Raw genomic sequence first — 25,572 nt, forward strand, 5'->3', positions numbered from 1 at the left:
GTTCAGTGTATGTAACCTTAGCGTCCGCGAACATAAACACAATGCACCCCCGCCCTTTCTGGCCGTGCTGCACATGCGCTCTAGACACAAACGCGAGGACCCTCCAAAACCCAACCCTGCTGACACAAAACAGCGAGAAGCTCCCCCTTAGCAACTCGCGCGCACCATGTGACTGGCGCGCCGTGTCACGTCTGTGTCCTGCGCAGCAGAGGGCGGGTCCGGGCTGCTCGGAGAAACGGGCCAGAAAGACTAGCGGCTGCGCTGTGCCTTGATGCATTCAGCGGTCTAGGGATAGGCGTTACTCTGAAAATGAGCTGGCTGCTGGAGCGGTCTCAAACAGGAGGTACCCCTCGTCTTGGGAGCAGTTGACGAAGGGCAGTGATAACGCCTTGTTGCACAGTGAGTACAAGTGGCCGGGGGCGAGTGGGGGGATCACTTTGATCAGGACCCGGGCTGTATGGGGTCAGTTGATAGCGTCCTCGGGCCGCTAGATGGGCTTTGACCATCTGATCAGCATAGTGGTTATTACTAGTGGTTATTACTAGTGTGAGCGCTCCACATTGTGTTTAGATGACATCAGGGGTGGGATCGGGGTTGTCGAATGGCTTTGGGGGAGGGGGCGTTGCTAGAGGCTCAAACGTGTTTGACATCTGCCAAAAGGGCCGACAGCTATGGGGTGGGCTGAGAGGCTCTAAAGATGGTCTGGCGTGATGGGCAGATGGTGCAAGAATGCTGGATATTGGGGGGGCTTCTGTGTGCCAGCACACCATTTGGAGGGGTTAGGTTGGAAGTGGGGTATGCGCAGCATTAGCTTTGTATTTTTGATCGGGGCCAACGGGAAGGTAGGCTGCCACTGTGGTTGAGTGACGGTCGGGGCTGCTTGGATGATGAATTGCTAAATGCGGCCTGAGATGCAGCAGAAGGTGTTCCGAGTGTCAACACAGATGCTAGAGGGTCGTCAAATGGATAGCGGAAAAAGAGTCGCGGATGACCGCAATAGTCACTTATGAATTATCAATCACTTGCTAACCATCTCCCTTCCCACCAGCGTACAACCCACACCATACAACCACGCGTATCTTTCATCTTTGCAGTAATTACTTCAACATCCCTTTAAGTAGTATTAAACTTAATGTTGCCCCAGCCGTGTTAATCCTCGCTGTTGTCCTATTGCCGTTGCCTTTTCCCCTGACCTCCAAAACAGCTATGCATCAAAGTTGTACTCTCTCGTTATCACACTGCACGTTCTTCACCTACTACCGTCGCTTATTTCTCCACACTTCCACAAAGCTTGATTGGTCAGCCAGGGTTGAGGTGCGAGAAGGGGCATGAAAAGGGGGCTGGTCAGTTGTGTTGTGAGATTTCCCCATCACACCATGGGATTGTACAGAAACGAACTCGTTAGCCGGCTCGTTGTTACGTACTTTTAAATGAAGTAATAGTTGTCTTACCAAGTTTACCCACACTTGCTTGATGGGCTTATACACCACACCTGTTCATGCCAGATTTCCAACGTTGTAAATTAATGCCACTTGTTTGGTTGACCTGTGAGAAAACGACCAACTAAATGGTTACTTTTTTTTCCACAACAGCATTGTATGTAGTCTACAGAGGCTGTTTAATGGCATTTACGGATCGGAAAGCCTCGTTGGACACACAGCATGGACGTAGTTGCTGATGTGCTGTTGGCAACGATCGAAAACAGCCTCTTTGTCCTTCCTGTTTGGGGCGTTCTGTATTAACCAGGGTATATATAATGTTGCAAAATCTAGAGCTTTAAAGTGACTCTAGACAGATGCAATTTGAAACGTTATCCCAAGGTTTGTTTAAAACTTCCCGATATTGATAGGATATTTGACTTTGGTTTTCCTAAGCTTTTTTTTCTTTGCCACATCATTTGCAAAGTCTACTTTCCTTCTTTCGAAGGCAAATCCCTTGTGCCAGCCTCGACTCTTACTAAGCAATGGGAGGTTCGGTCAGTGATCTGGCCGGAGTGTCAGTGTTCAGTCTTGCGGTAAAATCTTCTTTCACGGATATCGAACCCATTTTTATTTAAGTCTGCTTTATACCATTAATACTGAACTTTTTGGCTCCCTTTAAAATGCTGTATTCGTCGTTTATGGGCTTATGCCCTGCCCTTAGTTTATTGTCCATATAGGTCTGAACGGATATTCTGTCTATAGACGGGAAAGGAAAAGTTTTCTTGCACAGGTTCGCTAAAGCAGCATTGGCTAGAATTGACATAAGGTACACTGCCCCTTTGCTTCTTTTTAACACGTGCAGCAGTGTTGGTATATGACGTTCTTGTCTAATGGGGGGGAGGGGGGTTGATAACTCGCATCGGTCCCCTGATTAAAGCTGCCTTGCTTGTTTGGTATTTGGCCCACAAAGCCTGAAATGGGCCCAATATGTGCTTTGTCTGCGTTATGTGCCCCTGGAAGCGTATGCTTCCCTCGAGACTGAATGCCTCCCGTCGAATACGAATATACATGCAAGTGGAACGCGAAATTGTTTAGCTTAAAATCGAATCGGGGTATTTTTCTTTTTCTTTTAGTCTCTTCCTCGTACAAGGCAGCTAGAAAGTGTCTTTTTGTCCCTTAAGTGAAGTACAAGTGGTGTCAGAATGTAATTTATGTGGTACACATTTGAAGAAAACTGAGCCAGTTCCCCTTTAAATCAACAATGTATTTCGGTTTAGCCAATAGCTAAAGCGATTATATATGTAGGAAGTGGTAGACATTTACATGTTCGGCTATCATAGTAGAACCCTCCCATCACCATTAAAATAAGTTGGTGAGGGGAGGTTACAGCACTTAACCAAACATTTCCATGTATGGTTTTCGGGATAGCTTTGTTTTCTACGATTTTCATATAATGTAACCAAGTCTGAGTGCTCTTGGAAAAAAAAAAATTCTTGTGCGCATGCAGGTTCACACTGTTTTCTCGCCGTTCGACATTAATTTGTCGTAGTAGTCACAAGGGCAGGCCAGATTGATTTTTGTTTTGTTTTTATGGCGGAGCTGAGGAGGGGAGAAGGCGTCAGTCAACGGGGCGATTAAGTGAGGGTCTTGAATGGTTGTATAATACAGCTAATTTACATTAGTCTTCTTTAGACTGTGTTCTTTATTTTGTTTTACATTGGGTAAGAGCTATGCATTATCCGAATGGTATTATGATACAATAGTGCTGCGCTGTGTTTTTTTAAAATTTTATTATGCATTCGTATTTTTGTATAGTACATACTTGCAATAATTACTTGTAGATTATCCTTTTTATGAGTGTAACACAAATAAGGCATCGGAGTGGAGTGGCCCAGAGTCACATAATGGTCAAGAGGGGAAGTAAGGATTTTAGCCCAGATTTCCCACTCTGCAGTTAGAAACGTATGCAAGGGAATAATAATTATGTTTGTATTTTATTGGGCACAGACCTAGCTTTATGAAGCAGTGGAGAGCTTTGAGTCATAGGAGGGAATAGATCGCAAGTGATCCATACAGCAAGGCATCTACAATCAACCAGTGTAGGAAACACTGGGGTCCAGGAGGGGAATGTGGGAGCAGATTGCCCAGGCTCGAGTTAGATCTGAAGTGGAGGGTGTGTGGACTTAGATGTTAGGGAGGAGCCATTTCTTGAACAGGAGGGTCTTGAGCTCCTCCCTGAAATTTCGTAGTAAGGGGGTGAGCCTAGTGTTGATGCAGAGGAGGTTCCAGAATCTGGTGGAATAAGACAGAGAAGGTCTGTGTTCAATGTCTTTCTCGCCTTCCTGCACTGACAGAGGTCAAATCTGCACATGGACCTGCTGCTGTAGGTCATAGGTCTCTGGAAAGGAAGAGCTTCTTGGCAAGGTAGCTTGGGGTCTTAAGGGCGACTGCCTTATCGATGATTGAGTGGGATTTGAAGATGGTGCATGCTTACTGCTGGAACCAAAGCAGGTGATTGTCAGGTGATGTGATTGAATTTGAGCAGACCTTTGGTATGTTGTACTGCAGAAAGTAGGGCATATATTGGGGTTGCCGGAAGGGCTTCCAGCGGGGATGATTTCTTGACTATGAATCTCGACAGTTAATCTATGTGCCCCATGGGGTTACACTTCGGCAACGCTAACAAGTGAATACATCGCCAATCGTGAATGTGATTTTGCGTGCCATCTCTAATATACAACTTAAAGGCATTTCAATCACAAAAGAGGCTTATTTGTTAGCAAAAAAAGTCTTGCATGAATGAGTTCTCTGTAATTATAAAATAAGATCTCAAGAAGCAAATAAAAAAAAAATATATTAACACAGTAGAGAAAACCAAAGACCCTAAAGATTTACTAGAATGATTGACAGAGACCAAGTACTCGAGACCCTCATGTCGTGATCAGCATACAATTCATATTGAAACGAGCCACATGTGGCACCCAAGTCAACTCTGCATTAAATAAGAGACTCTAAAGGGGCCACTTTACCCAGGGTCAACGTATGGAAATGCACTCATTAAGTAGTGCGGGAGGGCAAACTTAATAATTAGTTGTATGACACTTACCATACGTTTTGGAGGATCGTCTTAATATTGTATCCTTTGTCAAGCCCAAAAAGTATCATGAGCTAAGTCAGAATTGTATTTGGTGTAAACAGGGCAGACCCAGACTGGGTCGGCGTCAATGACGTTCACTCTAAAGTCCATATCCGCATTGCTACTGAAGCAGACAAGGGTGGCGAAGCAGCCAACTGATGGAGATATGTTTCAGAAAAGATTGGGCTGCGGCATTCACTTGTATGAATGCGTATTCCATAAAAGTCGGAATAAATGGAATGGAGCTGATCTGCCTCGGATTCTCCATGCATGGAACTCTGCATACAGGCAAGCTTGGGGTAGCACTACCGCCCAGTGGGGCATTGCCACCATTCACATAGGACGGGACAAAGGCTTGAACAGCAGATCTGAAGTTGTCTGCTGGGAAGAAGGGCTTGATTTTCCTCAGGAGGAAAAGTTGGCGTCAAGCTGCTTGTGCCTTCCTTGCTATGTGCTCCTCTAAGGAAAGATGGCTGTCGAAGTAGAGCCCAAGGGACTTGGCACATGTGGCCAGCTGAGGTGTGAAGTCATTGAGGTTCATAGCAGAGAATCAGGTCTGGATGTCAGGGTTTTTGGTGTTGGCCAGCAGTTGGAATTCAGTTTTGGAGGGGTTGAGCTTCAAGTAAGCACTGGACATCTAGGGGCAGATCCTCTTTAATTGTACACATTTCAGGATGTAGTCCTGGCTCCATAATTATTTTTGAAAGCAAATATATAATCCAAAGTTCTTTTGCCTAAAATGTTTCTAGAATGATTCCTCTTAAGAGGAAAAGCAACACGCCAGAAAATGCTTGTTTACAAAATGAATATAAAATAGTACATGTGGAAACCGACAGCTGTATTTTTAATTCAATGTTTAAGGGAAACCACTGTGCATGTGCTGACAATAGTTGATAACCAAGAGCTACAGTAAGCAGCTGGGCATATGCAATCGTCTTGACCCCAGGAGATACTTTTGGAGAACAAGCAAATACCACTATATATAGTCCATGTGTGACTGAAGCAATGTTTCTTTTATTCCCCAAGTTATTGACACGTGATTTTGAATCCATTTGTGACCACACCCATGAAGCAGCACAACTGTAAAAATTAAGATATGATGAGCAGGAGCTAAATCCAGCTCCTTGGTGTCAGCCATCACACAATACGCAGGAACTACTGCTGGTGACCCAGGAGCGAGTACCCAGCACACTGCAAATCTAACTTCCACATGAGATGCACACGCTAACTTTTTGTCCGTTTATGTATGATCTGTGTACTAGATATGTCCTAATTCTTCTATATTAGTCTCAAGAACTCGGTTAATGTCAATTATGTATGTTTGTAAGGCACCAATTGCCTGGGGAGCCAAAATAAGCTCCTGTTGGCTTCAATATGAACAGGCTGTCAAGGGCTAGGAGCTAAATGGCTCCAAGCTGGCCTCAATTTCGAACTCTGCCCCTCGACCCAGTACTTGACTATCATGAAGGTGTCTCAACCTCTCTCCAGGCGTCTCTTCAATCTTCTTTTCCTTTCTTGTTGCTCCATGGCCACACCCTTCTTCCAGCATAAGGCACTCCTTACACAGGCTACTTCCTCTTTTCAATTTCTGGTCAGTGTTGTTCAGTGCAAGACTGCTGGATAGGGAGCGCGATGTTGATGCATTATATCGGTGGACAAAAGGACAAAGTGGATGATTTCCCCTGGTCTGCTGGGCTGCCCCAGAGGACTGGAAGTTGGTGCAGATTCCCCCGACCAGGTAAGGTAAACATTCTTTGCTTTGGCGCCAAGAGCAGAGTGAGGGTCCAGTATTTCAAGCAGCTGAAGGCACTAGCTCTTACTGCCATAACGACTTGTCCACACTGGGAAGGCCACACAGAAGATGCACCAAATGGAGCCCAGCAGTACCTCTTCTTCTTCTTGCCAGAACCGCCACACCACAGAGGAGAAAATTCAATGGGCAATGTCTGTGGGATGACTCGCAACTCACCAAGCTGATTGGGATGGTCCTGCAGGAAGGGAGAGCCAGGGGGACCACTAAAGAGTTGCAGGAAGCTATCGTCTGTCTTCCTCTTCTTCATCTGCCTCTTAATATCGGATGCTGAGAAGAGGGGAAATGAAACAACGAGAAAATACCTCTCCACAAATGCAGTAGAGTAAGTATTGGCCGTAGTGTTTCAGCATACACAGATAAAGAAACCAGCATTGGCTAAAGGTGACTGTCCTACAGCCTGGAAGTTTTGGGTTACGGCCAAGAAAGAGTTGCCGCTAATACAAGACAACAGACCTGTTTTTTTCAGGGAATGGGAGGATCCTCAGAGACTGTTGGTACCCAGGTCCTTCATAAATCTGCCCATTCGTAGGGAGGCATTCCTGTCGCTATCCCTTGAGGTGGACTTGCTTCTTTACTGACAGGTTGTCCTTCCATATCACTGGAGGAGGCGGCGGTCAGAGAGCCATAGGATAAGAGTGGATGCTGCCTTATGCCAGCGCACACCTGGAAAGGAGAAGTAATGTCTGTTAGACTACACCAGTGCTGCTGGATGACTTCCAAGAGCTGCTCCAGGCACTGAAGGTCTGGCATAGACTGTGAGGAGCTGGAAGAGAGTATGCAACACCAAACAGAGTTCCTTTCAGACATCTCTTATGATGCGGGTACGAGTTACAGCACTAACTATGGAACAGAAGTAGTAGCGAGACGGCACATCCATGTGAGAGATTGTGGACAACAGATTCAGTACAGAAAATAGTGGCCCTCCATCTGTCATTCAAAGGAGCCAAACTATTTTGGTACGACCTGGTAGTAGTCTCTACAATTCATCTGCCTTAACCCTTAACAATAATTGTATCAACAGTAAACCTAGAAAAAGAAGTGACACAGATTTCCAAAACTTGACAAACTAAATTAATCTTGGAAATAAATTCTTTGATTGGTTTGGATTTTGACGTATCATAGTAGTGTGACAACCCACGATGTTTGATGCTTCTTGGAATCTCATGACATGTGAAGTAAACACGCTTCTGTTGTATCCTTGTTCTTTCTTTCCTCTTTCCATTCACACAATTTTCTCTTTCTTTTTCCCATAGAAGCTTTACATCATCCCTGTGACAAGAATGCCTGTGGTTCAGGCGAGACCACTATCTCTGTACCTTGTGTGAGGCTGTGAGAATGGACCTGTGGTCATCTGTCTTTCATGTTCTAAACACACCGGCCATGTATCTAGCGCTAAAAGATAGGCTGGCCCATTGAACATGATTAAACATATATTCTTGGAGAAATGAGGATTGTGACCAACTTAGAATTACACCTAGTTGCAATTAAATATACACTTGCCAATAGTTTAGTTTAATGCATTTTAATATGATGCCTTATCTTATGAGGGTTCTCGACCTCATTAAACGAGCTACAGCAAAAGCAGATATAACTTAACATCATACCCATTAACAAGATTGCCATGTAAGCGAAGAGCATGTTTGAATGGGTAAATACTAGAACAAGTGGTGTTTAATTTTAAAGCATTGGTAACCTACATCTCTTGGTAAGATACCATGCATTACACACATTGTCTCATGCACACAGGAAGCATCCACTTGACACGTTTAGAGAGGACTCTGTTGCACAGCAAGCTGCTTCATCTGTGGCTGACCGGATCAGGACAGGAAAGAGCAGGGACCTCGCTATTCCCTGCTATTTCCTGTCTTACCAAGCTCTCTTGTCTGCCTTTCCATCTCCTCTGCCAACTATTTTTACCCGCAAGATGGTCACCCTGCATGTGGAGATTCATCATAACCGCTTTTTCCAACAGTAAAGGGTGGCACATAGAGGTAGAATTCTAACCTTTATGCAGAACAGGCCTTGTGTTTATCGCAAGGTGCAATCACTTTCACCCGCTAGTCGTTCTCTCATTCTATCCTATGGGCACTTGAGTTTGCAAGTGTAGAGAGTTGTCACTTGAGCCTTGTGTGCTGCCCCTTAACCGTAAGGGTAGAATTATGCTATCAACCATTTGGTAATTATTAGATGCTATGGACAAGTCTAAGTTCATGGCGGCAGAAGCGCTCTGTGTTCCCATAATGTCTGCCAATACTAATGCTAGCGATGTGGTAGATGGCATGCCTATCGGTTGTAAATGATGCCAGCTATAAATTGAGATCCAACTGTCGCAGCTCGCTAAAGGCGGTGTGCAGCCGAGGGAAGGAACATGGCTAGTGCCCTATGCCTATGCTGTTGTGTAACCTGGGGATAGGCGGCTTGCAGCTGTCCTAGCATCTCTGAATAGCACTTGGGGTTGTCCTAATTTCTGGAAGGGCATGACCCTAATATAATACTCAATGTGTGTAGCTGCACTACACCTGCGTCTATCTGCCCTTGTGGCTGCTGAGCAGGCGCTACGCCTTACTGCGCAGCATATTGCAATGCACGGTTATGCACAGTGTCAAAATGTGCAGCCTGTAATTGGTAGTCTGTTTATGAAAAGGGGCCTTTGCGGTTTGGATGTCACCAGACAAAAAATTCTAGTGGTGACAGGTTGGGTGTGGCTAACGGTCCATGTCTAGCATTTGTTTGTGGAACTAGATTACCTCGAAACCAGTTAACATGATTTGTATGTGTTCAAGCCAATTCAGGAAACTGATAGGGGCGATATTGGATGGTGTTAAAATCTCACCTTATCAGGAGAGTTGCATACATATTTACTTTGTAGCTGGGGTTTTTAAGTAAGTAGAGCGATTCGGCGGGTAACCCACTTAGCTGGCCTATCTCTACTGTGAAGTTGGTATTAACTCCCTGACAGTGAGATCATACAATGGATGGGAATATTGATTTCCTGATGGGCCATCTTCTGTACCCACCTAACCGCTTTTGATTAACCTCTTAAATGCCACCAACGAGCCGGCTCGTCGGTAAAAACCGCTCCAGGTTGCCACCGACGAGCCGGCTCGTCGGTGGCACTTTAGGGGTTAATGACGGGGGAAATGTTGGGCGGGTTTTGTGGTGGGTACCGCGATTTAAAAAAAAAACCTGTGGCATTGGGGGGGTCAACAATGGCCTTAAAGGGTTAAAAAGCTTTTTAGAAAATATTTGTGCCCGGTCTGTTTATCGTGACTGGAGCATGAGGTTATTTTATTATTGGCAATGCTACGATATAGGCGTGAGAATGAGCCTCTTATCTCCACCTCGTTTGAGGCTGTGAAAATAGACATAGACACAAGATCATCGGTCGTTTCATGCTGACATTCACCCTTGTCTGTGTGCTAACAGACAGGCCTACCTAGGTTTGAGTGCTTACCAACATGATTAAGCCAGGAATTGTAAAGTTCTTGGACTCAAAGAGATACCACTCTTGACACATTACTCTGAATTATACACTTGGAGTTTTACTTTTGGAGTTATCATGTTAATGTATTTAATAAACCACCCTTTTAATAAGACACCCTATCTTCTGAGGGCTCTTATTCTCATTACACAAGCTAAAGTAAAATCAGATATAATGTAAGATAACATCACACTAATCAAATAGATTGACATGTGGGCAAAGAGCATGTTTGGATAAATAATAGAACAATTGGTAGTTTTAGCTTAAAAGCATGAGTAACCGTGGAGCTATGTTATACTATGCTACACGGTATCAGTCTCAATGCACTCAGCGCATCCTCACCCTTCACTCACGTTTAGTGCCGATGTGCTTCAAATGAAACTGCGTTTTCTGGGGTTTACGAGTTCTGCTTAGCTGGGCCCAGCTGTCTCCTTCCTGCTGTTGCTCTGCTCAGGACTCCTCTGCTCTGTACTCTTCCGCAGCCCCTCTGGCCTTGATGGACGGCCAAGTCTGCTGCCCCCCGCCCCCTTTTTTTCTCAGGCCTTATACCTAAGAAGGAGCATGGTTTCCCTGCCCGTGTGCGAGGGCCCTATCCGCTGTCTGGAAGTGTAAGGCCTAAAGCTCTGAGTGTCGCTGTGCTAGTTGAGTACGGTCTATGTGCAACTCCATTAAGTGGGTTTTAATACCTCCTTAGTGCGCTTTGAACTCGTTCAGTGACTGCTTCCACGGTTTTCCAATGGCCTTGGCTTAGCGTAGAGACAGGTATGTCACTTGTAGTTTTGCAGACGTGGACCAAGCTTCTATTCGTGTCTGCCTATTTCCTGTCCTTGACTCCATATCAAATGTAACACTCAATGGTGTGAAGTCAACGCTCGCACCTACTGGTGTGCAGTTTAAAATAGGCAGCTACAGTTTGTGGTTTGCTCATCTGCCAGAACAGCATGGCGCCACTGCCTGGACTTTGGTAAGGCCAAGTTATATTCGTCCACCAAGCATGCACACTAGCTTTCTGTCTAAAACCTGTTCTGTGTGTTTGACGATAGTTATATTTGATGAATATTTAACAGCTGTCATTTTATATTTGCCATTGTTTCACTGGCTACAGGCCACATGGGCTATGAAAAACTGTCTTAACTTGGGTTTGTTTTCATGTCGCACCTAACCTCTTCGCTTTTTAAGAACAAATATTTGTGCCTAGTCAGTTTATCCTGACTGGGGCATGAAGTTATTAGCAATGCTAATACCATCTCTAAGAAGCCCTGTGTTTGTTGGGCACCGTTTGACAAGAATACCTGTGGTTCATGCGAGACAACAATCTCCGTTCTCTCCACCTCGTGTGAGGCTGTGAGAATGGACATATGAATTATTCAACAGTACATATGGTCAGTCACCAATTTGGACAGTTAAACTCAATTTATTAGCAACTAGTATCAAAATGCACAAGTTTCAGACAAAGACATGTACTAGACATAACACAACAATCAATGAAGTGTCACAGCCACCATTCAGGTTGGCCGTCTTACGAGATCTATTGTTATGGTGAATAACATAGTATAAATGCCCTATATAAGTGTAGTTAGTAAGTGTCAAACAATTAACTAAACGGGTCGACCCATTAGCGTTTCTAGCTCGAGGATGAGCTGTTTCTTGCTTCAGTTCACACTCTAATTTTTCCCTTTGTTTTCTTTCTTCAGAACACCCAGCCCAACGCGATGTAAAACGGTTATATTCCCCAATTATAGAGAACCTCTCGGGACAAATGCTTTAATTTCTTCTTCATGTCTTGGGCCACTTATTTTCACACACCAATATTAAGTGTGTGTTTGAGTTTCCTCTTGCTGCTTTTTAGTGGCTTTAGTCTTCCACTGGTTCACCGTACGAGTCAACCAGCCTGTTTTCTAAACTGAAGGAGTCCCCTGGATACGATGTAAATAAAGTCCTTAGAATGCTGAATGTTTTCCTGTGATAATCTGTCAATTCAACTCCGACCGGATGGTTATCAACTTCCATAGTTCGTTAGCAAGTGGATTGTGAGCTTCTCTTCATTGATTGTTATGGTATGTCTTGTACATGTCTGTGTGAAACTTGTGTAGTTTGATACCAGCTGCTAATAAATTGATTTTAACTGTCCAAATTGGTGACTGACCATATGTACTGTTGAATAATTCATACTTTTTTGATTCTAGCCTGTAGCTATCCATGTCCGTGTGGAAGGGTGGGTTAGCCTGAGCTCAACTATTGTTGTATGCTATTTCTGTGCTCCCTCAGGAGTCGGGGCGCGGGGGGGGATAAATAAATGAAGAGGACTGTACCTAGTCTGTAATTTTTTTTAATGCTTTGTAGTTATCAACATTGACGTTTCATTAATATTTTGTTGAGGCAGGGAAAACCCCTCTTAATTATAGATGGGTAGGTTTTCTCTTGTTTTGCATACAAGTACGTCTTTGCCCCAGACCATGCCACTTGTGTGTCAATCTTGTACTTCTGAACCCTTACTCTTAACATGTGTTAACATCAAAGTATCCATAATGGCAATAGTATCTTTACAGTACCAACACAAATTAAATTTGTAATCAAGTTTTATAGAAATAAGACTAAGTTAAAAGGACAAACTATTTAATATCAATCAGCCCCTGTAATGAAATGCACAGAGCATGAAGACTCTACATGTAGGGGGCTTAATTATTTAGTAGGGCACATGGAGTGAAGCCAGCTGGATAGAACCACTGACTTTCTTATGCTCTCTTGCTCTCAATATTATCAAGCTGGTGGTTGATGGGTTTGAGTTGCCAAGCTATGCGATTCATGCCTGTCGTTCCACAAGCAGCAACCGCTAATGACTTGAAAAAGCTTGAGGAAGCAGGCTGCGTCGAGCCCAGGTAGCTCCACAGTGCTCAAAGCAACTCTGACGTGAGTGTCGAGACGCTCAATTGGGTCTTTGTCGTGGCTCGCAGATTTTTAAAGTGCTTCAATTGCAGAGAGGGATTTAAAGGCGGCTTACTTTGGTCCTTGCTTCGCTGTTAGATCTCCTCCCCTCCCCCCCACTTTTCCAGTCACCTTGCCACTAGGCAAACCTTACTAGACGTTGCAGTATTGCTTTTTTCAGTGGTATGACAACATGCATGTAAAGGTATGGTATATTATGGTTATTACTAGGGGGTGTAAATCATGACAGTAGATCTAAGTATTCAGTTTTCGGAAGGTTGAAAAAACCCAGGGAGAGGACTAGGAGGGGCAGTACATTATTCTCCCTTTAAAATAGATGGGGCAAAGGCCAAGAATTTGACCCCACTTCTTTGGATTCTATCTGGCAGGCAGCCTTTAGTAAGGAGTGTGCCGAGACAAGGGTGGATGGGTGGTAATGTTTTTTTTTTTTTCCAGCAAAACCATCAATCCCTGTTGAGATTGGACCTTTGAAACCAAATGTAAGTTTATCCGTAATGACACTTGTAAGATTGTGGTAGAAAATATGTCTCTAATGGGGATATTGAGAGCTATGTGAGGAACTCATGGTATCAAAAGTACGAACTCAACGCAAAGAGCAAGTTCAAGGTAGTTTATTGAACAGTTTTCAAGGGGTTTGAAAAAACTCTTAACTTGACCTAATGCTAGAATGGGAGTAATCTCAACCATTGAAATAAGGAAAGAAACGGTCCTAGTCAGTCTATGTCAAATCAAAATGGCCTATACAAAACAAAATGAATGCCCCTATCTCTTAGTGTGTAAAGGGAATGTGTATGCAAAGGAAAGTCTGTGTTATAACATAAATGATCCAGATGGCTGAGTCAGCTCTCCTCCCCACGTTGAATGGCACAGTGTAAGGCGGCCCCCGTAGACAGGATGACACACTCTGGCTCAGGTTATCAAAAAAACTGTTCAAAACGTGGGTAGAGGCCCGCATGGCCTTCTATGTTAGTCACTTAAAATCACCCAAAAGGTCTTTCACAGTTCAACAAAATTAACGTCGGTCTCTGTCAGGTTTGGATCTCTTAAGAAAAGTACCTGATTCAACGTAGATTTCCCTCAGCCAGGTTCAGTCCTCTCAATCACAGCATTTCACGTAGGCCTCCCTCTGTCGGGCTCAGATCTGTCAAGGCATCAATAGGTAAGTAAGTATCCCTCTGTCTGGTTTGGAGCTCTCAATAAAAGTACCCGATTCATTGTAGGTCTCCCACAGCTGGGCTTAGACCTTGCAATCACAGCACTTGCAGGGGCTCCCTTCCCCAAGCTTTACTCACATTCGTTAGGGGTGTTTCCATTTCATGTTCTAGGTCTCCTTCAGTCTGGCTCAGACCTTTGACTGCTCTTGAAGACTTTCGAATGTGCGAGGCTTTTCCACAAACCTCTGCAGGACCACTTTGACTTTCAGTTCAGCTCTCCCTTATGGTATTTGCCAGTGTCTCTTGGTCTGGGTAGTTCCACGGCATTAAAGTTCACGGTAGGCTCCCCTCAGCCTGGCTCAAGCCTTCTTCCTTGCTTTGGTTTCCCTGTCAAAGACTTTCAAATGTGCAGGGGTTTGACATGTACCTCAACATGACCCCTTCGACCTAATCAGTTCGCTGATAATTTCAAAAAGGCACTCTCAATTCAGCCGGACCCCTATGCTACTGAATTCCAGGGTTCTAATCCTTTGCTTAAAAAACGACCAGTCCCATAATGCACTTGGACTCAGTGCATTACTTTCCGTTATGCTTCAGCCACACCCATGTCACGGGGTTCCTCTCTCACTTAGATTCACTCAGGGGCCACAGCGCTGTCAGGCAGGGCCTTTTGCTTTCTTGGGCGGAGGTGAGGGCCTCACAACCTGCCCCTCCTTCCACCCTAACTCCTCTGTTCCCCCGGGAAGGAAACAGATACTTCTTTGGGGGTCTTTCCTCCCCAACTCTGTCGGTCAGCCGGGAGGTAGTACACTACTTTTCCCAAAATGCACTTCGTCCTCTGTCAATGCCCCCAGAGGAATCGGCGCTGGTCTGGAAGTTTCCCGCTCTGAGCAGCTCTCTGCTCTGGCTTCCAGGTACCTCCCAGCATCGCCAGCTCGCTCTGAGTACTTTGGTAGGGATCCTCTGCTGGACTCAGCCTTCCTCCTGGCTTCCCAAGATCAACTGCCTTCTCTTCCCCTGCAGGCTACTTTTTATGCACCTGTGAGATATTAATTGTCTGCAGGTGTTTGGTCAGGGTTGGGTCTGCCTGACCTTTCCTGTCCTTGTTAACAGCCTGCTGTCAGAATGGAAGAAGTCTGTCCTCTGTGTGTGGTTTCCTTTTGTAATTTTCATACTGTTAGTCCATCCCTTCCTCAGTCTTTTGGTATTTTAGTAGCAGAGTGGGATTATGAGAGTTGTCGTTTGAAAGAGAGAGAAAAATATAGTAGGTTTTTGCCAGAAAAGGGGGTTTGGGTGTAAGGTTGCTAAGAAACGGGCTTCACGCAGTGAGAGAGGTCAAATGTGCATCGGGTTTAGGGATGGTCTCGGTTTCCCCTGATGGTGCCCTCTTCTTTTCCGTAAGGGAAAAGGTTGTGGTAGGACGGGACGCTGATGACTATATCCCATAAAGACAGATGGTTTGTTGGATAGGGGTGTATGCCGAAAAAAAGGATACTGCGTCTCGCACAAGGGCGCTCCTCCCAGTGTTCCCAAGGGCCCCCTTACCTGGTGATCCTCCCTCGCGTGTCCACCCCCCAGGGTTGGGATCTAAGAGCGATGTCCCTCCCCTGGCCACCTGAGTCGGGGATCCTTGGGAATAGCATGGGAGAAACTCCTCTGGTTTCTCACAGCTACCGTTAGCTTGTCTGCTACTATTTAGTACATCTAGAAGCACCTATAGTAGCACTTACCAACCACAGTAGTAAGTTGAAAAGCTAAAAAGTAAAAAAAAAGGTAATGGATTTAGGCACTTTTTTGCGCCTGGAGTAATTTTTGTATCTCCCACCAGCAATGCACTAATGGGAATAACCGCTGGGCCAAGGTTACGCTTTGTGTTCACCAGAGACGATGACTCAGACAGCGGGCAAAGACAGCATATGGCGCACGCGTTTAAAAAAAAATATATATTAAAAAAGAAATTAAACTCTGTGGAGAACACTCATTGGTAACAAAGAGAAACTACTGTTCCGACAGGAGAAGTTTTGGGAATCCAGAGGGCAGTGCAATAGGCAGCGATGGGGCAACAATTTGCACCCACATCGAGGTGAATGCACTTTTGAGATTGGGGGGAAGAAAAATCCAACTAAGCTGCAGGTATGGAAACCTGTTATTTAAGCAGTTCGAAATTAAAAGGCAAAAACAAGCGCAATAGAAAAATGTATCATAAAACACATTTGTTTAATTGCTGGATTCCATGACCGGAAGAGTTAGTCTGTCAATTGTTGGGGCTATTGCCTGTTTGTTTGTGGCTTGTAATACTTTTGAATTTATGCTGTGTGTTTGCTGGACCTCTGATTGCAGCGTTATTCTGCTCACTGTATAACTTGTTGCATTCTGTTTATAGTGCTTATAGTGCTCAGTCTATTCTTTCGATTGGCCATGCAGTAAGGACTGCAACTGCACTGTACGTTCCTTTTGTAGCTCAATCTGATGCTTAGATCATAAGTTCTCTAGATTTGACTTTGTGGCGAGTTTCCTTTCTTGCGCCTAATTCGCACTGAATCTTGTGTGGGTGTATCGCTTCCGCTCTGCCTGCTGCTCATATTACACTCCCGCGCAACAGGGGCTACTAGTTGTTCCCTAAAACTACACTTCTCGGCAAACCAAGCCCTCTAAGAACACGGCGTCGGCGAGTTTGAAGAGGCCGGGTTGGTGTCTGGCTTGTTTGGGCTGTCACCCTGCTTCCCTTTCAGTGGTGCCTTACAGGTACGGCAGCGTTTTCCCCTACCTGCTAGTCCCCACTACCAGTCACTGGCCCGGCTGTGGGGCCCACTGTAGTCATGTGCCCCAGAATAGACATACTGCAGGGCATTGAGGCAGCTACCCTCATCAATCCTGGCTCTGTGCCTACTGCCACCCAGATTCCACCGCTCAATGACCCCGCCATGAAAAAAAAAAAACCTGGAGGATGGGCCCCTCTGGCCCCCCCCACTATGTTTGGCCCGTCCTGAACACACAATCCCTAAGGCAGCATGGGGTTGAAGTCGAGGACCTACTCACTAACTCCAACCCTGAATTCCTCGCAGTTACCCAGTCCTGGCTCAGTGACACTACTCAACTGAAGCCATCCTACCAATCCCACCCAACTATCAAGATTCTTCAGGCCGATCGTGGGAACAAAAGAGGAGTGGGAGTTGTACTGTTTAAGACCCAAAACAAAGGGGGGGGTCTGGGAAACTCTCTACCAGCATGAACACAGCCCATTGACTTGCTCTTGGTGGATGACCCCTGGGAGAGTCTCAACCAAGTCTTTAGCTCACTGTTCTTTTCACAGAGAAGACATTTCCCTGCATATCAGTCTTTGTCCTGCCCAGGGGCAGTCCAGCACCGAAATGCTAGGCAATTCTCCTCTGAACAGAGTACCACAGCAACCCCATACACGTGTTTCAACCTAGCTGGGCATCATCAGTGAGGTGAAGCTGTGCCTCTCTAAGACCAGTGAGCAAGGGGTCCACGTCTGGATTCCCCTGGTATCTTAGGGTGAGACCCAACGTTACTTGGTATACAAATCAAAGGGGGGGGTCTGGGAAACTCTCTACCAGCATGAACACAGCCCATCGACTTGTTCTTGGGTGGATGGCCCCTGGGAGTGTCTCAACCAAGTCTTTAGAGCCAGTTTCACTGCCACCTCTTGCCCCGTGACTCAAGCTGCGAATTAACAATCTTACGATTGTGGTAATCTATTGGACCCCCCCCTCTGCCCTGCCCCAGAACTTTGCCTCTGTTTGAAGAACAAGTTCTGAATCTCCTGAACAAAACCACCAATGCTAGTTCACTGCTCATCTTGGTGTGGGATTTTAACCTACGGGCCAATGTTCCCACAGATAAAGCCACGTCGTCCCTACTTTCTGTTCTCTATGCCATAGGGTTCTCATCAGGTTGACGGACCTACCCATGTAGGGAGGGCGCACTCTTGATTGGTTACTGTCCCATCAGCTCTCCATCTCTGAGCTTTCCATCTTTCCCTGGTCTGATCACCATCCCCTGACCTTTCTCATCATCTCCCCTGCGTCCCCTCCTAGAGTGGATGCTACTCTCGAGGCCATCCATTAAAACCAGACATTTGAAAAACGCCACTTCTTCTAAATTATCCAGTGTTCTTGGCGTCAAGTTGGGTTACCTTGAGGACTTCTATAGCACGTCCAACTTGGCCTCCCAACTTGCGGACACACTGAACTCTGCTATTCACCCTTGTCACTGTTCTCACTAGACGTGTGAAACCCGAAAGCTTCAATCACAGCTGGTTCAATAATGAAATATTGAAACTCGGACAAGCCAAGAGGTCCACCGAATGACCCTGGCGGAAACATCACTCGCTGGTCATGCTGGCCTCCTATAAACTTACAGTGAAGAACCGTAGGGCTGCTATTGTGCAATCTAAAACCTGTCACTATAACAGAATAACACAGGCGAAATCAAGGGGGTGGCGGTGAGGCCTGAGACTACAGGACAGTCCTTGTCCACCTCCGGTAAAACGCGACCAGTGCTCTCTTTTTCTCAGAGCACTGTGTCTGCTGAAGTCACTCGGATCATTACCAGCATGAAGCCCACCTCGTGCAAGGGCGATACCTGCCCCTCTAGGCTACTTGTTGGCAGCCTTGATGTTCTAGGCCACTGGGTGACCATACTTATTAACCTCTCCTTCTCCGAAGGTTGTGTTCCGCCTAATCTTAGAGGCCTGCATCACCTCCCCTACTTAAGATAACCTCGATTACACTTTTCGCAAAAAACGACTGTCCCATTACCAATGTGCCTTTCCTACTCAAAATCATGGATTGAGTGGCATATCTCCAGTTCCAGAAGTTGAGGAAAACAGTATTTTGGGACCGCAGCAATCTGGTTCAGAGCCTGGCATGGCACCAAGATCGCCATGCTAGATTTGAAATCTAGCCTCTCCTCCATTGACCAGGGCCACCCCGCTCTTCTGATGTTGCTTGATCTCTCTGCAGCCTTTTACCTGGCTGACAATGCTCTCCTGGGGACCAGGTTAGAATCCCTGGTGGGCTGCTCTGGGACAGCAGCACAGTGGGTGGCCGCCATAAATGACGCCAGCTCGTCACCAGCACCGGTCAAGTGCGGGATCCCATAGGGCTTTTACCCATTGCTCACTCTCTTCAATATCTACATCTTGCCGTTGCTGGGGCTTCTCGGTGACCTGGGCGTCCTTTTTACCAACTACACAGATGAAACCCAGGTTGTCCTAAAGCTCTCAGGCATCCACTCCCAAGACACACAGGCCATTAACACCATATACTCCATCATCCAGTCTTGGATGGTAGCCAATTCCATGATCCTCCATTCCGAAAAACAGATGGCAGTTGTTGCCTCCAGCCACATGCTTAAAAAAAAATTGCCCCAAGCATAAAAAGTTTCTTTTCCAACATTACAATCCCGTAGCCAAGAGTGTAAACCCTGGGTGTCATCCTGGATGCTGAATTGACTGAGACAGCAGGTCGCCAAGATCCAGGCATCGTGCGGCTTTATGAAGCTGCTCAGTCATATCTGCCCCTTTTTCTCATGCAAACCTCTCTCTTCTAGCCTCAGCCCTTGTAAATTTGCAGCTAAATTCAATCTGTCTGCTAGCTAGTAACATCCCAATCTAGCCTCTGTGCCCTACAGGTGACCCAATATGGTGCAGTACGAGCAACCTTGGGTTTCACCAGACGGGATGACCTCTCCCAAGCAAGGAGGGAATTGAACTGGCTGCCCGTGAAGCAACGTGTCTCCCACAGGATCTTGACCCTGACGCACACATTCCATCTTATAGGGCTCCTGAAGTCCTACCAGCTACCCCGTACTCAGGTCCCAGGACCAGGCCAGACTCGTCCGGCCTAGATTCAGGCTGGCCAAATTTGGGGGGGGGGCAGGTTTTGACGTCCAGGCCCCTCTAATCTGGAACTTAATTTCTCCTGAACTCAAAAAAAAATCCAAACAAACTAATTTTAAAAAAGGCCAAAGACGTTCCTGTTCAGCTGTCGTCCTATCTAAGCCTTGATCCGTTGCTGCCCTCATTCTGATCTTCCTTGTTGTCTCTCGTTTTGTTTTCTGTGTGCCCTCGGGCGAGTTGGCGCGTTACTAAAAATACATTTTTATTTTCATACCCTTATTCCTGCATCTCCCTGCCCCCACTCTTTAACCTTGTTGCTTGCCCTCACGCTTTAACCTGTTTTCCCCTTCTTCCTCCAGAGACTGTTTTGGTTAACCCAGGTGAAGGCAGAATATGCCATTCCCATACCATGTTCCAGTGCCTTAAGATTACTACAGTGCCGATTGGTGCAATATGAAATCTTCATAACACAGTTTACATTGACTTTGTAGTGAGAAAATGAGTCGGCTGAATTCCCACCCTTTGTAAAGTTTTTATTTTTGAATTCTATGCCTTTTTATAAACATGCAGGAAATGCTGAGATTAGGAAATGATTATGCACCAGACTTCCTATCGCATCCGTTTACTTCTCTAGTAGAAATAATTACATTATATTCTTCATGCCATAACCTCCCTCGCCCTGTGCTAACCTGCGATCTTACTCGCTTGATCAACAGAGCAAGGAATTGGTGCTGCGCATGTGTCGAATTGAGGGCGCAGATCACTGAATGCTGCTCTAGTAGCTTGAATGTTTAAAATATTGGAAGGGCGAAGGTTAGGCTGATGGGGTTTGTAATGAAGACTGGCTGCACGTTTGAGGCACGCGCTTGGCTCTTTCATTGTTCTATCCTAGAAGTTCATCATTTTCACCTCCCTGTCTTGATTTGAATTTATAGGGCGCAATTACGAATGTTTACAAATGATTGCTCGTGAAGAACATATTTCATTGAAGATTAACTTTAACTTTAAAGATGCAAAGTTAGGATTCACATGCCTGCGACAATCGGAGAAGCAAACATACGAAATACAAAGACGGAACAATTTTCAATCTGAGCTTCCAACCACAGAAGATCAATGGAGTAGGACCCAACACCAAAGAACATCTATGACAAGGGAACCGTGAATGCCTCAATCTGTGATCGAGACTTCCAGAGAGAGCCTTAATATTGCTTGAGATCCAGGTACACTAAAAACTTTGTGGCGAGAATATGACTGAGACTGCAAAACTCAGATTAAAGACATGAATCATGATTCATAACCATTAAAACTCAAAATTCTTTAAGTTGGTCTTTATGCACATGGAACACTAGAGGCCACTCATCTGTTTGATCTTCCTGCCCCCAAACCTGGAGCGGGGATTGCCCCGTTTCAAGCCTCCTCATTGGTTAAGGGGCTGCCACGTCCCCCGCTGGGAACAAACACAGGCATGTACGTGCGTACGAGGGATTCCCGGCCGGGTAATGCCCCGGCGAGGATCAATCTGAATGGTTGTTACATTCTGATTGGCCCTCCCCGGATACTAATGAATATTATCAACCTTGGAAGGAAAAATAAGAGGCAAAGTCAGATGCAAAGAGGGTAGCATTAAATGAATGCTCATGGTTATAAGGTGAAAAGACAACGAAGTTGAGGGCATGGAGCAAAAGATGTAGGTGGGATATTCTAGCTGCAGAAGCAACCAAATGAAAGGGTGTGATTCAGGTTTCCGGAAGACCACATTTGTATATTTAATAAGAAAATGAATAAGAGTGTATATATTTTATTGCAAAGTGTGGGAATTCTAGACTTGGTGAGGAAGACCTGAAAGGGCAGGTGAGGTTTCACGATTTCTGTAACGATGAGAACAAGAAACAAGATGAATAGAGAACATGTCCTTGTGACAAATGAAAATTAATTAAATGATATATGACAAAAAAGAGTGACGGAGAATATGAAACTTGACCAAAGATCAAAAATAGTCCCAACTAGCAGATGAAAATCAAGGGCCAGTTGAACTTCTTCAACAAGCGGGAAGGAATGTGACGTCAAAGGATGTAGTAATGGAGGAAAGGGGTGTGTCTGCACCCTCTACTTGTTGGCTGACTTTCCGCCCACTTGTGTTGTTGATGTGAAAATGTTCTGTATGGTTATTTACCTATTGGCACAGTTTTCTATTGCATGACGGTCAAGACCTCTCAAAGGCCTGCTCTTTCACGAAGTACAGGTATGTCTACTACATCCCAGGGCCCAAAATGTGCACACTCCACTAGCTGTTGACTAGTTGCAATTGACTCTTGTCGAATCAGAAATGGTGTGCTGTATTAGAATTAAGTTGGTGGGTGACTTTGTTATGGATGGGTATTAGCGTGCAAGTTGAAATATTGTACTGAGTAACCAACAGTACACTGTGTAAACGGTTTTGACATTTTCTGTCTGTTGATTTTACCCACAGTGAACTCTGCTTTTCCTTCCATATCTGTAATTTTGATCTCCAGCTTGGAGTCTCGATTACAGAACTATTACTGTATCCGCAACTGTTGCTACGTGAGCAGGAGCCCTCTGATAGATTTAACACATCAACCACACCTAAGCTTCGTTAGCATTTTGCCTCTACGCTAAAATTTAATACACTTTGAGCTTGCCCTGTCACTTTTGCCTTGAGTAGTACATATGTCGGCTAATTTTATGAAACGAAAGAAAAGCGCACTTAACGTAGCAAGTGACTCATGCAATTGAGCACCTATCACTGTTACTGTCAAACGTTCACTGTAGCAAATCCGAGGCATTATTCAAAGAAGCAAGGGTGCTTTGTGCGCACACATTTGTTTTTTTATTAGGGAGCACATTATTTAATGTACCATCATGGATAAACGGATGCATTACGGTGACCGTGAAATGTGTGTTGCAAGCACTTTTTTAAATGGTCCTGTTACCGTATTCACTGCACGTGTAAAAATCCCACCATTTTGGCACTTGTCTTACAATATTGTCAGTAAGACATTTTTTTTTATTATTCAAGCTATAAAAACTGAACGTAAAGTACATTTCAACTTTTTAATAGCCCTAATCTACCCTGGCATTTACCTCCTATTTAAGGGCTTTCCATGTTTGGCCAATAACAAAGAAACTGGGGCACAGAGGTTAAGTGATTTTTGGAGGTGACAGGTCGAAACCATTGAGGAGGTGTACAGATAACAGGGCCGCATCCTCCTTTCTCCCCACTGGATAAGGGACCGGGCTTCAGCAAAAAAACCTGTGAAACTGGTTGTTGAGCCCGGGAAAAACGTGAGGGGGCGGGAAGCCTGCCAATCGGGCCGTGAAGCCATCAAAAAGGGGAACAAAGGAGTGGGGCATGCACTGGAAGAAAAAGCGGCGTGGAACACTGGCAGCACCGTCTTCAGCCAACAGATGCCGGAGGCGCAAAGTTGTGAGCAGTTTTTACTCCCACCCACCTAACATAAGGACTTGGGCTACAAGGAAAGTGCAAGGCTTTGCCGTTGCAGTCACTGAACGACGAGGCAGTGTTTTAGCGACCAGTGACACTGTAGGTACTACTAATGAGCCTTGGGGAAGGCGGGAAGCATTTTTGCTCTTCTCGCGATCAGTGCTCCTTTGAAGCCTAGCTGCAAGGGTGCTGGAGGTATCGATGAGGGCTCGGCTTCACCTGGCAAAACGGCACTCCTCCAGCCTAGGATCACCTGCAAGGGCAGGCGGGGCGCAGACAATAATGGTTAGGGGAGCTTTGGCCTAGAGTGGACTTGGCTGGAAAAGGGGGAAGAAAGGTTTGGATATGGAACAGTCGGCTGGTCGCTGGACCTGGAGAACAATTTTCACAAAGTTTGGTTTTGCATTGATGAGAAGCATGTAGTGTTTAGCAATGCTGTAAAAATAAATCTACAGCCTTTTTATGCCAACAAAAGAAAAATGTCTCCTTATGCACCTTTTTCCAAAAGACGGAGGTAAGGATACCTAATGGAATGAGTAATATTGTTGGTATGATTATGAACAAATGCCCAGGTTATCTCTGTATCGCACATTCAGCAGGAAAGCCGGGACAATAATCTGAGCGGAGTTGCGTGTTTCATATGATAAAATCCTGCCGAACCAAGAGGTTTCCTTATGCAAGCACCACACTGAGTGTGGCATATGTCAAATTTGTACATGGTTGAAGCAACTCTCAAAATTGTACTTTGTAGCTTATATTTGTGTTTAAGGGAGGAGGTAAAGTGATGTGCCCTGGATTTCACAATGTTGGTGGGGTTTTGGGGGACCAGATTAGAACTAAAATCACTTTATGTCGAGTTCACATCACCGGACGGTATCCGCTTCCACGAAGTAGACATTTCCCAACCAGTCACTGTCGGTAGGTCTGGGCCAGCACAAATAAAGCTGCTTTACCCACATTGCCATGTGGCCCAGTCACTTTAACTAAACAAGAGTGAATGCCATTAGCGTATTGCCAGTGAAACCCTTTCAAGATAATTGAATCCTTTGTACTCAAGGATGTTACTTTGTATTTATATACCTCTTAAGTTTTAAGCGCAACAGGATTCATCTGGTTTTTTGGCATGCTTGAACGCATGGGATATATACATTCTCCAGCATGGGGTCTGGCATGGATTCACATGCTCATGAATATTCCCCGTCGTCAGGCTGGGAATCCTCGGTAAAGAAAAAACCAGTATCAGTTTCGTTTCTGATCTGTCTTTCGTAGTAATAACCAATCACTGGTCTCTGTGTCATACCGACCACAGCCAATGACTGCCCTCTACCTAAGCACCGCCTCTGGCAGCCATCTTCAGATTTTTACAGCACGTTCATGTGTTGGGATCCTCGTGCTATTGCTCTCGAGGATAAGGACGAGACTACCGTTGCCGACGGAGGAGCCTCTCCCGTCGGGGGATCCTGAACCGGGACCTTCGGGTGTTCCCCCTCCCAAGAAAAGAAGGATTCACCCCCCACCTCCTTTTCAGCTGTCGCGACCCGTCCAGCCCTCCTCCCCGTCCACCCGAGGGGATGATACGGGGACTGACACGGCAGCGACGGGTACGGACGACTAGGTATACGACGAGGATCTCCCGTCGTCACCTCCCACCAGGGCCTCTCCGCCCGACGAGATTGGATCGTTCCACTCCATGATCGCCAGGGCATCCGAGCTTTTCCAACTCTGCCCTGAGGAGAAGAAAAAGGAAGGATTCCTTTATCAATGGCGCGAGGCCAAGAGGAAGACTGTCCTCGCGGTGCCTCTACTGGACGACATTTGGGATGAGGGCCTCGCCCTCCTCAAGAACCCTTCCACGACGCCAGCTAGAAGAGACCGGTATGAAAAGAAGTACCGGGTCCCGGACTCGGCCCCCCTGTGCCTCTGGGCGCAGCCTACCCCGGACTCCGTCGTCTCCGCGGCGGCCAGGAAGAAAGCTGGGGGGGGGTGCGGCCTCCACATCGACTTCCCCACCGAACGGCGAGGGAAAGAAATTGGACGCTATGGGACGCAGGGTCATCTCGTCTGCAGCGACGACGATTAAAGCGGCCAACGCTTTGGCTATCGTGGCCCGCTACGACAGGGAGCTATGGTACAAACTGGCTCCCCTGCTGGACTTCCTACCGGACGACAAGAGGGCAGATGCCCTGGAGATCCTACAGGAAGGTGAGGTGGCGTCGGACCACGCCATCACTATTGCGACGGACATCGCCGACACTGGATTTCGCCAGTTGGGCAACGGCGTGTGCCTTAGGC

At 45.9% G+C, this 25,572-nt stretch overlaps 1 protein-coding gene across 1 annotated transcript in view; it reads left to right on the top strand.

Annotated features, from left to right (window-relative positions):
* The first annotated feature begins 131 nt into the window (after window positions 1–131).
* The window catches only part of LOC138452311 (beta-1,4-galactosyltransferase 3-like), a 332,033-nt gene continuing 306,592 nt past the window's right edge, over window positions 132–25,572 (top strand). The window contains exon 1 of the mRNA XM_069604963.1: window positions 132–399. The gene's annotated coding sequence lies outside the window, so the exon portion shown is untranslated. The remainder of the gene's footprint in view (window positions 400–25,572) is intronic.

This window comes from Ambystoma mexicanum, chromosome 1p, assembly GCF_040938575.1.
Source record: "Ambystoma mexicanum isolate Mex_15411 chromosome 1p, UKY_AmexF1_1, whole genome shotgun sequence".
Taxonomy (NCBI): Eukaryota; Metazoa; Chordata; class Amphibia; order Caudata; family Ambystomatidae; genus Ambystoma; species Ambystoma mexicanum.